The following is an 18,770-nucleotide window of genomic DNA, read 5'->3' as shown; positions in this document are numbered from 1 at the left end:
ACTTGAAACTGCGTGCACTGGACTACAAGTATGGAAAGTTTTTGCTGCGTTTACCACCATGGACAAGCAATAGGTATATTACGAGCAAATACAGTGTTACCAACCCTGATGAGGCTGTTCTGTCTCATATTGATCGATATAATTTGTCTTTCAAGTCCCACCCGTGGGCCAAGGTTTTACAATAGTAGTCGACATTGGTTTCTCGTCGTTGTCTTTGTTTTGTTTGTGTCAGAAGAATTACTGTCTTATTTTTGTTTATTGTTTTTCTTTTATCTGCTCCATCCGTTTTTTCATTGATGGGTATTAAATGCATTCATTAATGATATATAAACCACTCATCGCGGCCAGACTATTGGTGCCCACAGAAAGGGCAGGGGGGGGTATTGCAAGATAAAGCTTAAGTATCTATTTTCTCCCCGTTGTGTCTTCTTTGGTAGCATCTTCCATTATATTTTCTCTTTCTGAGGACTCCAGCCGCTAGCTGGCAAAGCTCATCCCTCAAAAGAGAAGAGAGAGTCACTCACCACCTGTCAGTGCTCCTCAGAGTTGTTACTAGGAATTGACCTTATTTCTCTCAACTCAAATTTCTCCTCGAGGGTTCATTTCTTACATGATGGTTTGCGTTTCATATGTCCAGGCGGATTAAGACCCCGGGATTAATTTTAGGGGTCATCTTTCCCTGCAGTCCATTCTGTCTTGACAGCGTATTCTGAAAAATACCCTACTTCATGGTCAAACACTGGGAAGAACGGCCAGTGACTATAATTAGTAATATTAAGTCCCTATTTCTGTCCACTACTCTAAAGGGCACCATGAGGAGGCACTCCACCCCCTTTCTGTCTATTATGGAAAAGTCAGTTTTAACAGAAAAGTGTCGCTTTAAATAGTGAAGGTAAAAAAAGGTAAAGAATACGGCATTGAACTTTACAGTCCCTACCGGCGGTGCTGATCTCCGCTTCTTGGCCCTTCAGCCTGGAAGGGCAATGAGGTGCTGGGGGTTTCGCACGTCCTTCCTGTTTACCTTCTCCAGATTTCTCCAGGTACCAAATTAGAGCTGGGTTGAATCTGGCTGAGCTTACAAAGTTATGCCAGTGATTCCCGTCCCAAAACACTAGGATTCATACCCTCGCCCTCTTGACCAAATAATCCTAAATTCTAAATAGTAAAGCGTTGTTAAAAAATGTCAAACTATAGCTCAAAGAGCGTTTGATGGTGGCGAAATTCATCTTTATAATTAGAAATATTCAGGGGCGAATCTACAGTATTTTCATTGGGGGGGGGAGAGGGTTCTTTATCCGGAAATTCAAGGAGTCTGGGCTATATAATAGTTTTTTTCCACATTATTGGAGGAGCAACTGCCCCGTCCCTTGCCCCTCCCAAACGACGCCCCTGGGAATAATCTAAGCAGATGCACTTAAGTGAAATTCTCAAAAACTGCTAAGCAAGAGTTAAAAGTGAGAATAGAAATTGGATGAAGGCGTCGAGAGTAGAGCAGCCCCATTCATTTAGTGTAATCCTGATTATGACGTATTCACAATCAAAATAGAATTCTATAAAAACAAGCTGTCTCAAATGAACTTAAAAAGCAACAATGGAACTTCGACAAACATAAATTATCCTATATATGTGGTCCCCCTACCCTGCACCCGAATCCTTACGCTAAACATTAGCTAATTTATCTCACTCCTTCAAGAATGATTTTTATGACATCGGAGCAATAAAATAAAAAAGCTTAATTTTCACAACAATTCTTGGACACATAACTTGTATATGCTTTAAACAATAGAATATATGGTTTAACTGTATTGATTTTAAGAACTTTTCCACAAAACAAGGTTTTTGAAGAAAATTAAAGAGTTATATTATGTCAAAGACGAGTAGAAATAGAGTTAAACACTATTTCAAGCGTGTATTTCAATAGCTTTTCGTATATTCAATATGTTTCGAACGACAATAAATCACTATCAATAAATAATTGAAACCCAAAACGAAAAAAATTGTAATAATGACCAATTCGAACCTAAAACGAGCAGAAACTAAAACACTGAGGTGCAGGGCTATAGCCCTCTGTACCTTCTACAGATCAGAACTCAATTTGCACTTACTGAAAGCCATTCTTTTCGAACAATGAGTACTTATTGCCTATAAAACCAAAAAAACAAAAATCACCAAAATAACCAAGATTACTCAGATAACAAACGAATTTGGATTGATAGTTTAATGTACGCAAACTTTCATTTCTGAAAGTCTCAACAATTTTGGATTTATTAGCGCAATAAAAGAGAAAACATTTAAAACACAATTTTTTTTAGTAAAGTGCAAATTACTTTCTGGCCTTTAGAAGGTACAGTGGGGCGTAACACTACTCCTCATTGTGGTAGTTTCCGCTCGTTTTAGTAGTAATAGTACCAGTGGTAGTAGTAGTAGTAGTAGTAGTAGCAGTAGTAGTAGCAGTAGTAGTAGTAATAGTACCAGTGGTAGTAGTAGTAGTAGTAGTAGCAGTAGTAGTAGCAGTAGTAGTAGTAGTAGTAGTAGTAGTAGTAGCAGCAGTAGTGGTAGCAGTAATAGTAGTAGTAGCAGTAGTAGTAATAGTAGTAGAAGTAGTAGCAGCAGTAGTAGGAGTAGTTGTAGTAGTATTAGTAGTAGTAGTAGTAGCAGTAGTAGTGATAGCAGTAGTGGTAACTGTATTATCAGTAATAGCTCACACCTATTGCCTTTCGGTAAGTTGAAGCCTCCCCGTCATCATGTCCTAAAAATTTCAATTTAATATCCTAAGCCGCTCCTGAGATACCCCCTTTTGAAAAACTTCATGCATATAGCTTGTTTTGATTTAGTTCAACATTCCTTGAATTCCATTCATATGAATACCTTTTGCGTACTTGGAGACGGAGGATCAAGCATGCCCCTCTTTCCCACTAACAAATACTATTTGTAAACAATGTTCAAATTGCACAACATACACCCTATTTCCCCAGAGGTTGTTGGGGGCCTTATCGTTCCAAGAGGCATATCTTTTGGAATTTTCTAGTATAGTGAACAAAATGGCTATTTCAAAGTTATGATCGGCAGGCTTTGGGGGAAAGAGTGGTGTTAGAGGGGGCTAGTGGCCCTCAAATAACTTTTGATTTTTAAAACAGACACTAGAACTTTCCATTTTAAATTAAATGAGCCCATTTCGAAGTTTCTACCATAAATCCTTCCATACGAAGTGCTTTGGTGAAACAAATAAATATAAAAGACACACTTGAAGCCCACGTCGCTCTTTAGTTTAGTGAAAATTCAAATATCAACAATTTATTGATTCCTAAATTCAACTATCGCTTCAAAAGAAAGTTATACCTTCTTGAGATGTTTCGTGCCATTCGTTTTTACCTTATTTTTCTACTAATTATTTTCACTCCCTTTTTTTTGAACCCACTACCACTAAAAACTGGATAAATGCAATTTTTTTTTTTTTTTTTTTTTTTTTTTTTTTTTTTTTTTTTTTTAAGGATATACATGGTCGGGTGAGTTTCCACGGTACTGCTCTAGTAGCCGGGCAACACGCGAGAAGTAAGGTAAACCATACGAAGACGTAAATCCAATTAAATAAAAAAATATATATTTTTTGCAATGAAGGTAAGGATTGGCGTTAAAACTTAAAACCAAAAAATATCCTCTGCACCCATCCTCTGCACATTCACGTTGTGAGCCACCCACACTGTAATTTATTTTATTGAGATTATTCTTAATTTTTATTACAATGAAACCTAACCATAATTAGCAGGTGACTAAGGACGTAGTAGTTTCCCTCATATGTCATTTCAAGGTATATGTTATATACAATTTAATTTACTACAAACCTGTTGTGATTTATTATCTGTCCGTAATTATTATTATATTCCAGACGGTCCTAACCTTTAGAATGGTTGCCACTATTCTTTATGATAGTTTTTACTTTTCTGTAGCGAAGCTTTAAAAATGACGATGAGTACTTGAAAATTCAACCCCTAAAAATGTTTGCAGCACTAAGGCCATCTGTCATTTTAGTTTCACTCATAGAAAACTGTAAATTATAATAGCGCTATCTTTAATTTTTATTTTGATAATTTTATAGATGCTATTCCATACTCTTTTTTTCTCTTGTAATAAACCTCTTGGAAATTGGAATAGTTTGTCATTAAAAATGCAAATGATCATAAGAAATCAGAAAACTCTGGTATTATCTTTACCTTAACCATAAAGAGATATATTATTTTCTAAAGAGCATCTTTATGTACAAAGAGTTGAATATATCTGAAAGATAGACATCCAAAGATTATGTGTAAATAATTTTAGTAGAAGATTTGTATTTATGTCTAAGAATATCGGCTTTATATTAAGGATGCCACCCATGACCCATCCTTTCTACTAGTTCCAAATCATTGAAGGCTGTAAAATGGGTTTTCGGAAATAACAAATTTTATCACCACCAACTTTATCAGCCCCCAAAATGTTTCTACCTTTGATGACTAGGCTACCCTATAGGCTACATGTGTATCTAATAACAAAATTTCAAAGAGGATCCAATTGGGGTTTACTATAAATTCCATCTCTGATTGCAGAACTTTCTTTTTATGTCTGTGCTAAGCATTTTGCTAAGACCTAGTACCTTAAGAATGCTTTCGTGAATTGTTTAACATAAGTTAAAATTCTTCAATATTGAATTAAGCCATAAACAGAAATATTTTGCCACTGAGTATTTTGCGTTAAAAGGTGTAATTGCTTAGATTTTTCCTCATTGCTGAACTTGTATTTTTTGTGAATTAAATAAAAAACAATTTGTTTCAACTGAAAGTAAGGAGCAACATTAAAACTTAAGACGAACAGAAATTATTATGTATATTAGGGGGTTCGCCCCCTCGTCAATGCCTTACTCTTTACGCTAAACTTCGAATTTTGTTCCAATTCTCGAAGAATGTCTTCTGAATCCCAAAGGCCGTTTAATTAGAATAAATAGCTCTTTTGAAAATACAAAAAAAAAAAAATCGTAAAGAGTGAGGCATTGACAAAGGGGTGAACCCCCTCACATAAGTAGTAATGTCTGTTGGTTTTAAGTTTTAGTGTTGGTCCTTACTTTCAGTTGAAAAAAATTCTTTTTTTTTAATTTAATTTTTGATCGTTTTTAAAATAATGCCAGGAAATCCAGCATCCCCTTCATGAAAAATTCCCTTTCCCCATGAAAATTTCCTCCATGGAAACATCCTCCCACGTAAACTCCTCCCCCCGAACCTCCCCATCCATACACACATACAGGAAAAAATCCCCCCTGAAAACGTCTGTATGCATCCCAATAAGCAATTCTATATGTTAACAATCGGCAAAGTTCTCAACTTTGCAGCCCTTCCCCCGGGGACTGCAGGGGATTAAGTCATCCTTAAAGACATAGTTATTAGATTTTTTGACTATGCTGAACAAAATGGCTATCTCAAAATTTGATCAGGTGATTTTGGGAAAAAATGAGCGTGGGAGGGGCCCTAGTTGCCCTCCAAGTTTTTGGTCACTTAAAAAGGGAACTAGAGGTTTAAGTTCCACTCGAATGAGTCCTCTTGTGATATTCTAGGGCCACTGGAACGATGCATCCATCCCTAGGAAAAAAACAACAACAAACAAATGAACACATCCGTGATCTTTCTTCAGGCAAAAAATATAAATTTCACAATTTTGCAGATAGGAGTTTGAAACCTCTATAGTAGAGTTCTCTGATGCACTGAATTTGATGGTATGATTTTCATTTAGATTCTATGACTTTTTGAGGATGTTTTCCCCTTGTTTCAAAAGCAATGCAAATTTTTTCAGGCTCATAACTTTTGAAGGGTAAGGTTAAACTTAATGAAACTTCTGCTTTGTAGAGTTTCGGTTACTATCGAGCCGGGTCGCTCTTACTTACAGTTTGTTACCACAATTTGTTGGAAATTTTGGTAATTCCAATAAAAAAAAGGAATAAAAATTCTCAATTCGCATTGAATATCTGATAATATACTTCAAAAGTTTTCTATTCTTAAATTTTTTTTTTTTTATGTTCGAGTAGTCAGAACGGGTTGATTGAAAATGCTGGAATTGAAAGTTTAGAAAGTGTAAAAGAAGAACCTTTGTTTCTGAGATTTCTGTTTTGTAAAGACAAGAATTTCATTAAATTTCGGCTATTACCAATTAAATTAAGCTGAGGGGAATTCAAAGTTAACAGGTTTTTGGAACGAAAAATTATCGTTTAGTTTTTTTAAACCTTGGTGCCACTGTGGAATTGTGAGGAAGGGCGCCCAAGAAAATAAATTTAAGATCTCTGTAAAGTTGTAGAATATCCCGAAATTAAATCTGTTTAGTTTCAACTACTCATATTCTAGAAATTTTTATGATATGATTGAGCTTTCGAATGTCTTGGTCTGTGAATGCTCATATATGTAAATAAATGCAACATCTTCTTTTGGAAAGTAAAAAAGTTAGATAAACTGTTAAATGATATTTAAGTTACTGCCCTGTATAACAAAAAGTGTAAACAGTAATTAAATTTTTGTCGCAGGAAGTAAGGAAAAAAAACTTATACAGAGAACATACCGAAAGTCAAATACAGCTCGGCTGGCTAAACTGAAACACTTAATGAATATTTTACTATTTTTTTAGTTAATGGTAGAAACAAATGATGGCGGCAGAGCATAGAAGCCCAGCCACCACCAACTTAGAGAAACAAAAATGACGACATCAAGCCAGCTTGTAAGACTGCATCATAATAAAATGGCTAGCCAATACACTTTGATTTAAATCTAGATGCAGTCAATTTGAAAGTAAGGCTTATATTTCTAACGGTAGACTCGTAAAGAATTTTTTTTTTTTTTTTTAATCTCATTGCGACTCAGTGACTATAACACAAATTTTTTATTTACGCTTCGTTTTTTTTGCCCAGCAATGTATCTTCTTTTTTTGCTACAAGCTGGATATACTCGTTGACGTAGATATTTTTGATGATCACACTGCGTTTCCATGACGTAAAAATAACAGTTAAATAGGGACAAATCCTTTTATTAGACAATGAAAACAGTAACAAAATCTTTTGGTATTGTGGTTACATACACAGTTGCCGTCCTCAGTCGATCTGCTGAAGACGTTCACTGAATGTGATTGAAATATCCAGGGATTTTGTAATTGTTTTCACCGTTTAATATAATAAAAATAAAGATCTATAATATAAGGATTTGTTCCTAGTGAACTGTTATATGTATGCTCAATGAATCCTACTATTGGACTGTCCAACAAAATCTATTGAGTAAATTTCTAATAATATATTCATTGATCATGGAAGCATGTTTTTAAATGTAATCTGAGATTGTTCTAAAAAAAGAGAAGAAAAGTAAAAAAAAGCTCATTGTCATTGCATACACATACTGATATTCATTCCTTAAAATGTTAGTTAATTTTTGATTTCTTAAAGTTATGAAAGTGAAAATGTTTAAAACAATCTTTTTCAGTAAAGTAAAAATTATATTCTGGATTTTAGAAAGAACAGGGGTTTTGAGAACTACTTATATTAATTTATGCTTGTTTTGAGTTTGACTCGTTTTTTTATTTTAATTTCTACCAGTGTTGGTTTCGATTTATTTACTGATATTGATTTGTGGTCATTGCATTTTTGTAGATTATTTTACTTTATTTTTGTTCATATTGGGTTTATTGGAGTTTTTTACTTTTTTTAAAAAACTTATTTTGTGGAAAAAGTTTTTTTTTTAACTAATTTCTGTTTGTTTTATAAGTATATTTTTTGGAAAAATAAAACAACAGTTTGAATATTTCCAATTTTAATTTAATAATTTATAGTTTGGCCTGCTGTTTATATGCCTGAAAATTTTTTTTTCAGCAATTTTGAACAACAAACTCTTCTGAAAATCATAACAAAAATAGTTTTGTTTAATTTAGTCATATACATCATCTAGTTGACTAGATAAATACAAGTTATTACCATTACCAAAAAAATTCATATATGTTTTCTCACAGCCTGGATACATTTACACTCTTTTGATTTAGTAAAATTTAACAGCGGAAGTAATAATTGAAGCAGCTCCAAAAATTTGAACTTAATACCCTCTCAGTTGTTCTTGGTATATTGCTGAGATGTATTATTGCCAACCAGAATGCAAACAGTGTGTTTTGATTAAATTTTAAAGTAACATTTAGTTTTTAGACATGATGGGCTAATTACATAACTGTGGGGGTTTACCTACCCAATAACCTAGAGATATTGTTACTAGACCATTTAGCTATGCTGAACGAAATGACTCTTAAAAATCTTGATTTGAAGTGTGTGGAAGATTATGAGCAAAAAGGATTGCCCTCCAATTACTCTTGACTCTTAAGAGGACACTAGAACTTTATATTTTCAATCAAATTACCTCCTTTAAAATATGTAAGTTATGCCGTTTGGGTACATAAAGTTCCTATAAAAAGGGTGGTCGTATGTTACCTCCTTTAAAATATCAATGATACTACTAGCTATGATAGAGCATTGCTGCCTCTTTCCAGTGATTTCTGGCTAGCTCAAAATCCACAGCCCATGAAGGTATAATGGCAAAATTTTCAGAGAATATTTCAGTTGTATGGATGATATCCTGATATCTGTATGCTGGTTGTCAAAAGGGCATATCAGCGGTATCTTAGGAACAGTTTCGGGCGTGAAATCAAAACTTAACAACGCTTGTTGTGGGGGATGTTGAACTTTGTCGTAGAGACTTGAAAAAGGGCTCGATCGATTAGAAATCAAAATGTTTAATGCCCTTTTTAATAGTCGAAAGCTATTGGAAGGCAACTAATACCCCTTTCAAGCCCACCATTTCCCCAAAAACATCCAATCAAAATTTCGTGATAGCCATTTTCTTCAACGGAGTTGAAAGTTCTGGAAATTATGTGTTTGAGAAGGACAATCCCCCCACAGTCGTCAGGGCATGGGTTATAATTTATACCCTGGGGGAATATAAGGTTTTTATTGAAAGCTTTGTTCCAGAGATTCGAAAAAGCGATTATTCGATTGGAAATCCAATGGGTTAGTGCCCTTTTTAACATTCGAAAGTAATTGGAGGGCAACTAACCCCCCTCTCATGCCCATCTTTTCCCCAAACACATCCAATCAAAAGTTTTAGATATACATTTAGTTCAACGTAGTTGAAAATTTTTGTAGTGGATGACAACCCCCCACCGCACTCAGGGCAAGGGTTGTAAGTTATGTCCTGGGGGCATATAAGGTTTTTATAAAAAGTATTGTCTAGAAGCCTCAAAAAGGGCTCATTCGATTGGAAATTGGAATTGCTAATGTCCTTTTTAATAGTTGAAAATGATTGGAGGCCAACTAACCCCCTCTCACGCCCACCATTTCTCCAAACACATACAATAAATGTTTTTAGATAGCCATTTCTTTCACCGTAGTTGAAAGTTCTGAAAATTATGTCTTTGAGGATGACAACCCCCCCCTCCCAAAGCCCTCAGGGCAAGGGTTGTAAGTTATGCCCTGGGGCCATATAAGGTTGTTTATAGAAAGCGTTGTTGTAAAAACTTCGAAATGGGCTAATTCCACTCGAAAATAAAACGGTTAGCGCCCTCTTTATTTGTCAAAAGTAATTAGAAGGTAACTAACCCTCCTCTGATGCCCACCATTTCCCCAAACACATTTAATCAAAGTTTATAGATAACCATTTTGTTCAACGTAGCTGAAAGTTCTGGAAATTATGTATTTGAGGATGACAAACCACCCAAAACCCCCAGGGCAAACGTTGTAAGTTATGCCATGGGGGCATACAAGGTTTTTATAGTTAGCGTTGTCGTAGAAGCTTCAAAAGGGGCTCATTCAATTGGAAATTGAAAGGGCTAATGCCCTTTTTAATAGTCGAAAGTGATTGCAGGCTAACTAACCCCCCTCTCACGCCCACAATTTCCCAAACACATCCAATAAAAATTTTGAGATAGGCATTTTGTTCATTGTAGTTGAAAGTTTTGGAAATCAGGTCTTTGCGGATGACAACCCCCCCACAGCCCTCAGGTCTGAGATTGTAAGTTTTGCCCTGGGGCATACAATGTTTTTTATAGAAAGTGTTATCGTAAAAATTTCAAAAAGGGCTCATTCGATTGGTAATTGAAAGGGTTATTGCCATTTATAATAGTCGAAAGGATTCCGAGGGAAATTATCCCCTCCCGACGCCATTTATTTCCCCAAACATTTCCCATCAACATTTTGATATGGCCATTTTGTTCTACGTAGTTGAAGGGTCTGGAATTTATGTCTTTGAGGATGACAATCCTCCCCCCATAGTCCTCAGGACAAGGGCCGTAAGTTATGCTCTTGGGGCATATAAGGTTTTTGTAGAAAGTTTTGTCGTAGAAGCTTGAAAAAGGGCTCATTTGATTGGAAATTGAAATGTCCAGTGCATTTTTATTAGTAGAAAATGATAAAAGGGCAATTGCTCCCCCCTCCCCCCACACCCATTGTTTTCCAAAACTCTTCCAATCAAAATTTTAAATATCCATTTTATTCAACGTATCAGAATGGTCTGGAAATTATATCTATAAGGATAACAAACCCCCAAACCTCAGGTAGGGGTTGTAAGTTATGCCCTGTGGACATATAAGGTTTTTATAGAAAGCGAGGTCATATAAACTTCGGAGGGGGCTCATTGGATTGGTTATCAGACATTCCAGTGTTCTTTTTAAGAGTCAAAGTGATCGGAGGGCCGCTACCCCCCCCCCCCCACACACAAACGTCGTATTGAAAGAATGATTTTATTCAGTGATTAAACCCATACAGAGTATTTCACTATATAGTCTACAAAATACAGTATAAAATAACAAAGACTGAAAAACACAAGCAAAATACTAAAAAAAAAAAAAAAAAAAAAAAAAAAAAAAAAAAAAAAGTTGACAACGTTTATTAACACTTAATAGTAAGAAAATGAAGGGGAGAAGTAAGAAGAAGAAGAAGAGAAAAAAATTATACAATATCTAGTCGCTTTGTTCGGTTTAAATATTCCAAAACGGCATACTGAGCCTCTTTAATGAACCAGGTAACATTAATATTTAAAGTATAAGAGTAAGAAAACCCTTATTGTCCCAAAATGCATTTAATAGAAATTTTGAGATAGCTATTCTTTTCAAAATGGTCTAAATATCATATAACGAGGCCTTTGGGGTTGAAACAATCCTCAGAGATTAGGGGCAAGGGTTGTAAGCTATGCCCAGGGGTATTTAAGGTTTTATGGAAGGGATGGTGTTTAACTTTAGAAGAGGCTCAGTTTTTCTCCCTGAAAAAGACTATGTCAATGTAAAACGAACAGAAATTAATTAAAAAACTTTTTCAACGAAGTAATTTTAAAAAAAAAGAAGTAAAAAAAAAAAGTTAAGTACTCCATTAAAGCAAAATGAACAAAAATAGAATAAAAAATGAAGTTGATCCAAAGAATAAATTCCTGAAGTCCACACAGGTGTCTAACTGAAGATCTGCAATCAACATTGAAAAATCCTCATTACTTTATTCTGAAGTATTTGGAAAGATTTGAAGACAGGCGAAAAGGTAGATGCCCAAACCGAAATGCGATAGAGAAAATAAGTGTGGACGAAAGAACAATAAATAGATTTTAGAATAGTTTTAGGAAAGAAATGACGAAGACGAGTTAGCATGCCAATATTTCGGGAAGTTTTTAACGATAGTGTTTTACGTATTCATGAAACGACAAATTTTCATCTAAAATAATCCCAAGGTATTTAAACTGATCTACTCGTTTTAATTCAAGACCATTCAAGAAAAGAGAGAAGCTATCTGACACTGAGAGGTCAGCTATCTGAGGGGGATGTTGAAGAGCTATCGGAGGGTAACCATTCCCTTTGCCCTTTTTAAATGCCTTTTCCCCTCATAACCATTCCCTTACCCTTTTTATTGCTTTCTCCCCCCGATTAATGATAAAAATTTTGAAAGTGGTTTTTTTCAAAACATTCAAAAGGTCTAGTACCTGTACCTCCGGGGACACAATGCCCCCTCCCCCAACCTTCAAGGGTATGGATTGTAGATTAAGCAATTTACCCTTTTTTGGATTCAGGATTTATCATAAGGAAAAAGGAGAAATTTTTGATTCTAGGTGTGTTCGAAAGGGCTAAGGGTGTTAAGGTGAAACTTCTAGGAATGTTGAGGGACATCTTAAAATAAATCTAAATATACTATGTACATCCTGTTTATCAAAGAGTTGTACCTGCAATACCACAAAAACAGCTGAGGGTATTAAGTTTAAACTCTCAGAGTATCTTGAGGAAAATATTAAAAATTGGTCGGAGGGTGACCAGTACCCCTTCGATTCCCTTTCCAAAAGATATCTGATCAAAATTTTGGAATAGTTATCTTGTTTAAAATAATCGATAAAGTCAAATAACTATACCTCCAGGGATTACTAAACTCCCACAGCTCCTGGGGTAAGCGTTGTAAGTTATATAAGTGAGCCATTGCTTATATACAAGGTTGGTTACCGGGAAAAGGGAGCAAATTTGATCCTGAGTCCAAAAAGAAGGCTGAGAATATTAAGGTAAAACTTTTAGAAAATGTTGAAGGGGATGTCAAACAAGACCGAAGGCCAATATATGCACGAGACTTTTTGAAAGGACGCAACAGCAATATCTATGGAACGGCTAAGGGTATAAAGTTGAAACTTTAAAAGCATGTTGGGAGGCATGTTGAAAAAGGAAAGAAGGGCTGTTACCCTCCCCCCTCTTGTCTTTTAAGATTATTTCCTTGCCACTGCTATATATCCTAAAAAACCACTTGGTTTGAAGTAAACACAACATATAACAGCTAAGCCTCATGGGATGCATGCCCTCAGGGCGAGGAATGGAAATTCTTTGATTTGTCCATTTTTAATGCAGAATTTGTAATTAGAATGTGTCCAAAAGGCTTATGTTGAAGGGTATGTTGAACTAAATTATAAGAAACTACATGTATCCAAGTTATCAAAATGACCTACCTGTAATATCTTAGAAACAGGTAAGGGTATTAACTTGAAACTTCCAGGGCCATTACTGGTACTGCTATTGGCACGGCTGCAAATAAGACTGGTTGTGAGTGCATTGTGACTACTTCCAACTGCAAAAATGAGCAATTGTGACTGCGACTGCTTGCAACTGCTACTACATCTATCTATGACTAGTTTCAGGGAATGTTGAGGGGGAAGTTGAACTTTTATACTTTAATGTTAAAAAACGTTGCCTTGATGTTTCGCTACTTTATGAAGCTCTGATTTTGAAAAAAAAAATTTGATGTTGAAATGGGGAATGTTGAAAAACTTGAAACTTTGGCAATCAAAAACAAACAGCAATTAAGACCTAAGTCCGAAATTAAACCAGCAGAAATAAATTTTTATAATATTTCAAACTCAAAACAACCAGCAATTACTATTAAAGAACAAATGAAACCCAAAACGGACAAAAAAAAAAAGACTCACAGCAAACAAACATACAAAAGGTACTAATAAAATTGAATAAATAGATCTTATAACGAGTAAAACTTAAATCTAATATTCAAATAAAACTTAAAACAAACAAAAATAAAGAAAAGTAAGAGTTTGGCTACTGCCCCTTCCGCTAACTGTAAAAGTTTAAAGGCTACTGCGTCATTTGCACTTTACTGAAAACGAATTATAGTACAAATATTTTCTTTTGTTTTGTACAACTATTTTGTTTTCTTTTGTACATATATTTTGTTTAAGAGTCAGGCGTAGGCCTACTTGATGTAGAGATTTTTTTTGAAAGTCTGGTATACAGTTCCTTTTTTTTCTTGAGAAAACCGCCCCCTGAAAACTTCTAGGATAGAGTTTTACCCGTGGTAAGGTTTTTTCAATTCACACTTCAATGTTTGAATTTGTAGCTGTGGTAGCTACAATTAATCTCAATTAATTTTTGGTTTCTTAAAGTTATAAAAGCAAACTCATTTAAATGACCCCTTTAATGGCTGTTTGAATCATTTTAAAGGCTGTTTGATTTCAAATCACTTTGACTCTTAAAAATGACACTATAACTTCTAATTCCAAATCGAATAAGCCCCATCTGATGTTTATACGACCATCCATTCAATAAATACCTCGCGGTTTCTTTCAACCCTAGAAGCCTTGTTATATGATATTTAAACTATTTTGAATAGAATGGCTATCTCAAAATTTCTATTAGATGCATTTCGGGACAATACGACGTGTGTTTGTGGGAGGGGGAGGGGGCCTCCGATACCTTTGACTCTTAAGAAGAGCACAAGAGCGTCTGATTAACAATCCAATGCGCTTTCTATAAAACCTTATATGTCCCCAGGGCATAACTTACAACCTTTGCCCTGAGGGCTGTGAGGATTTTTTTATCCTCATAGACATATTTTCCAGACATTTCAAATACGTTGAACAGAATGGCTATCTCAAAATTTTGATTGGAAGTGTTTAGAAAAATGAAGGGCGTGGCGAGGGGGGGGGGAGGCAGTCGCCCTCTGATCGCTTTTGGCTAATAAAAAAGACACTGGTCCTCTCAATTTCCAATCGAATGAGCCTTTTTTGAAGCTTCTACGATAAAACTTAAACAAAATTATAGAAACCCCATATGCCTCAAGGGCATAACGTACTACCCTTGTACTGAGGGCTGTGGGGAAAGGGGGATTGTTATCCTCAAAGACATAGTTTCCAGACCTTTTCATTACGTGGAAAAACATGGCCATATCAAAATGTTTATCAGAAATGTTTGGGGAAATAATGGGCGTGTGGGGGGGGGTATTCTCCCTCTGATTCCTTTCGGCTATTAAAAAGGGCAATAGCCCTCTCAATTTCCAATCGAATGAACCCTTTTTGAAGTTTTTACGACAACGCTTTCTATAAGAACCTTATATTTCCCCAGGGTAAAACTTACAACCTTAGTTCTGAGGGTTGTGGGGGGGGGAGGGGTGGCATACTCAAAGACACAATTTCCGAACCCTTCAACTACGTTCAACAAAATGGCTATATCAAAATGTTAATAGGAAGTGTCTGTGGTAATGATGGGCGTGGGGGGGGGGGGTCATTCGCCCTCCGATAGCTTTTGACTATTAAAGAGGGCACTAGCCCTTTCAATTACCAATTTAATGAACCCTTTTTAAGTTTATACGACAACGCTTTGTATAAGAACCTTGTAAGCCCCCTGGCCATAACTTACAGCTTTTCCCCTATGAAAAGCTGTGGCTGGGGGGGGGGTATATCACCCTCAAAGACATAATTTCCGAACCTTACAACTACGTTGAATAAAATGGCTATCTCAAAATTTTGATTGGATGTGTTTGGGGAAATGGTGGGTATGAGAGGACGGTTAAATGCCCTCCAATCACTTTCAACAATTAAAAAGGGCACTAGCCTCCTCAATTTTTAATCGAATGAGCCCTTTTTGAAGTTTCTACTACAACGCTTTCTGCAAGAACCTTACATTCCCCCAGGGCATAATTTACAACCCTTGCCATAAGGGCTGCAGGGAGGTTGTCATCCTCAATGACCTAGTTCTGGAACTAGTTCTGTTGAACGTAGTTCTGTTAAACGTAGCTGAAAGTTTTGGAACTTTCAGCTACGTTCAACAAAATGGCTATCTCAAAGTTTTGATTGGATATGTTTGGGAAAATGATGGGCGTGAAAGGGGGACTAGTTTCCCTACAATCACTTTCGACTGTTAAAAAGGGCACTAGCCCTTTCAATTTCCAATTGAATGAGCCCTTTTTGAAGTTTCTACGACAACATTTTCTATAAAAATCTAATATGCCCCCAAGGCATTACTTAAAACCCTTGCTCTAAGGGTTGTGGGTGGAGTGTCATCCTCACAGAAATAATTTCCGGATCTTTGAACTAAGTTGAACAAAACGGCTGTCTCAAAATTTTGATTTGGGGAAATAGGGAGATTTGCTTGGGGAAATGGTGGGTGTGGAAGGGGTGTTAGTTGCCTTCCAGTCACTTTCGGCTATTAAAAAAGGCACAAGTCCTTTTAATTTTCAATTGAATGAGCCCTTTTCGATGTTTCTTTGACAACTACTTCGATACAAAGTGCCCTGGTCTAAAAGAAAAAAACTAAAACAAAAATAATACACTGTTCCAACATCATTCTTTACTTAGGCAGTGCTATTGTGCCGCCTATGAAATTATTCTTTAATAGGTTTCAGCCATCTGAACAGCCTTGATATCGATTAAGCTTACATAATTCCCATCTATATTTAACTAGGCCCACTCCTTTATATAATCAAGCCAAGGGACGGTACATTTCCTATATAGGGGTATTGGACAAGGCAGTTCTAATAGGGTACTTCTTGTTTTGATCTGACTCTATTTTAAGGAGCTATGGGCTATTATATTTTAGTATTGGACGTGACCGTCTCTTACTAGGTTGCTAGCTACTGCTGCAACCACGATAAGACTGAGGAATAAAGGTGTTTGATAAGTCAGGTACTTCTCAATTATTAACCTAAGAGTGAAAATTTGGTCGACATATTCTCTACCCTTCCTAGAACCGTGCTGATCTTCTCTTAATACTTTATCTACAGCAGCTCTAAGTCTACAAACTATCATAATACTAAGTAATTTGCTACCTACAGAAACCAGGCTAATGCCTCTATTATTACTCACTCTTATCACCTTTCTAACACAGGGGTTTAATTAGTTTTTTTTTCTAAAATTAATTAAAAAAAAACTTTCCGAAAAATAAGTTTTTCAAAGAAAAGTAAAGGCCATTTTAATCTTAACCTCAGGAGATACAAATACATGTTAAAAATCCAAATCAAAACGACCAGAAATTATACCTAAAGACTAATTGAAGCCCAAAACGAACATAAATTGAATAAACAATCATAGGAAAAAACATACAACATATAATAACTTAACTGAATAAATAGGTCTTAAAGCGAGCAATGCTTAGATGAAATATTAAAATCTAGCTTAAAACGAAAAAAAATATTTTGCTATTAAAGTATAAATGAAACTTAAAACAAACAGAAACTAAATAAACAATCAATGTGAACAAACATAAAATATATTATAATGTAAATGAATGAATAAATTTCAAAACGAGTGAAACATAGATTGAAAATGCAACTGAAGTTTGAATTAAATAAAAACAAGTACAAACAAGAGTTTGTGTATCTTCTCACTGCAGAATCCTAAAACCTACTGCGTCATTGGCGCTTTAATGAAAACAATTCTTTTAAGTATTTTCACTTTTATAACTTTAAGAAATCAAAAATTAATTAAGATTTCAAGGAATAAATATCAGCATATGTATACTAAACTGACAATGCACATTTTTTTTCAGTCAATTCATTTGAATTTTTTTCATTAAAGTACAAATTATATTCTGGCTTTTAGAAAGCATAGGGGTTTTGAACCCTACTCACATTAATTTATGCTCGTTTTGAGTTTGACTCTAATATTTATTTAAATTTTTGTTCGTTTTGGGTTTCATTTATTTATTGATACTGATTTGGGGTAGTTGTATGCTTTGTAGATTATATGATAGTCCGGACGCCAGGTGTTGAAAATGCGAACCATACCACGACGGAATAGGGCTACTACAAGAATTATCCACCCTTCATCCCATAAATTAACCATGTAGATTCAAAAGTTCCAATGGCACCTGCTTGCGAAGGGTGAAACACTCTAAAATTTGGCATCTTATTATATTATGGTGGTTTAGGCAAGAACATGCACATTGCACGAAGTTCGACGTGCAGTTTTCCGCACAAACAAAAATGCCTTGAAGCCATAGAATGTTTTCATAACAAAAGTTGGGTTGTAATTCGTACTCACGTGTCTCTGGCTTTGAAAAAAAAATCCAAGGTAGGGTTGAATGTTGACTGCAGGTATCCCGGGTTAGTTTAGATGGTCAAATATTTACATGTTATGATGGCGTAATATCGTACGATTTGTTTTGGTTCCGAGGGAGCTACGATTTGTTTGGGTTCCGAGGGAGCTTTATAATCCAGAAAAACAGGTTTTGAAGGTCAAGTTAACGTGATTTGATAGAACTTACGATTCACATGCTTTAGTATTGAAAATGAGTTCAGTGTGTGATCATTGATTTTTTTTTCATGGGTTATTATATTGTTTGGTGTAATTGACTCAGAGTATATCGGGATTGAAACATTCCTTGTGTGGTGTCCTTTTTAAAGCGGAATTCCTATTGTTAGATGAATAATGTCGTGAACTTCATAGCTATAAATGGAATCTCAAATATAATATTATAAAGTATAATAAAAAACGATGGTGTGCAACATTATATTTTATAAATCGAAGTGGGTTTTATAATAAAATCATATGACCATGCATTGAAAATGGTTATGAAATAAAAAAAAGTAGAAGAGAAAATTCGTGAGATATGCAGTTTTTAGTGTGCAAGCTATTTACGTTAAGGGAAATGTTCCATCGTGAAAGCTCTTAATAGCAGAATTTGACAAAAACGTTCCATTATTCGACTTGGAAGACTTCCATTGTGAGAAATACCTGCATTCAGTTCATGACCCTGAAGATTAAGTTCGATATTTCGTCCAATGGTTGCCTGAGAAGATACCTCATAAGAAAAAATGTATCAGATATCCAAAAGACCTGAACTTTTGCTCCTTCTATCAAAAAGACTGAAAAAGTGGTAAAGCCTTAAGTGAATCTACTCTTGACTACTGGAAAAAATGGTAAAATTCTACTTTAGCTACTTTTGACTATCTTGGAAAGGGGTTAGGTTAAGAAAATGAAACTTTCAGGGATGGGTCT

The 18,770-nt window shown here is 35.3% G+C and overlaps 1 protein-coding gene across 1 annotated transcript in view; it reads right to left on the bottom strand.

Annotated features, from left to right (window-relative positions):
• Positions 1–18,770, bottom strand: part of LOC148946091 (uncharacterized) — a 109,169-nt gene that overhangs the window by 51,280 nt on the left and 39,119 nt on the right. Inside the window, exon 3 of the mRNA XM_089097765.1 lies at positions 12,996–13,114. The gene's annotated coding sequence lies outside the window, so the exon portion shown is untranslated. The remainder of the gene's footprint in view (positions 1–12,995; positions 13,115–18,770) is intronic.

The sequence above is a fragment of the Artemia sp. Qi Xiang Cuo genome, chromosome 12, assembly GCF_049724085.1.
Source record: "Artemia sp. Qi Xiang Cuo chromosome 12, ASM4972408v1, whole genome shotgun sequence".
NCBI lineage: Eukaryota > Metazoa > Arthropoda > Branchiopoda > Anostraca > Artemiidae > Artemia > Artemia sp. Qi Xiang Cuo.
Note: the sequence above shows the minus strand (reverse complement) of the source record. Positions and strands in the feature narration are given on the sequence as shown.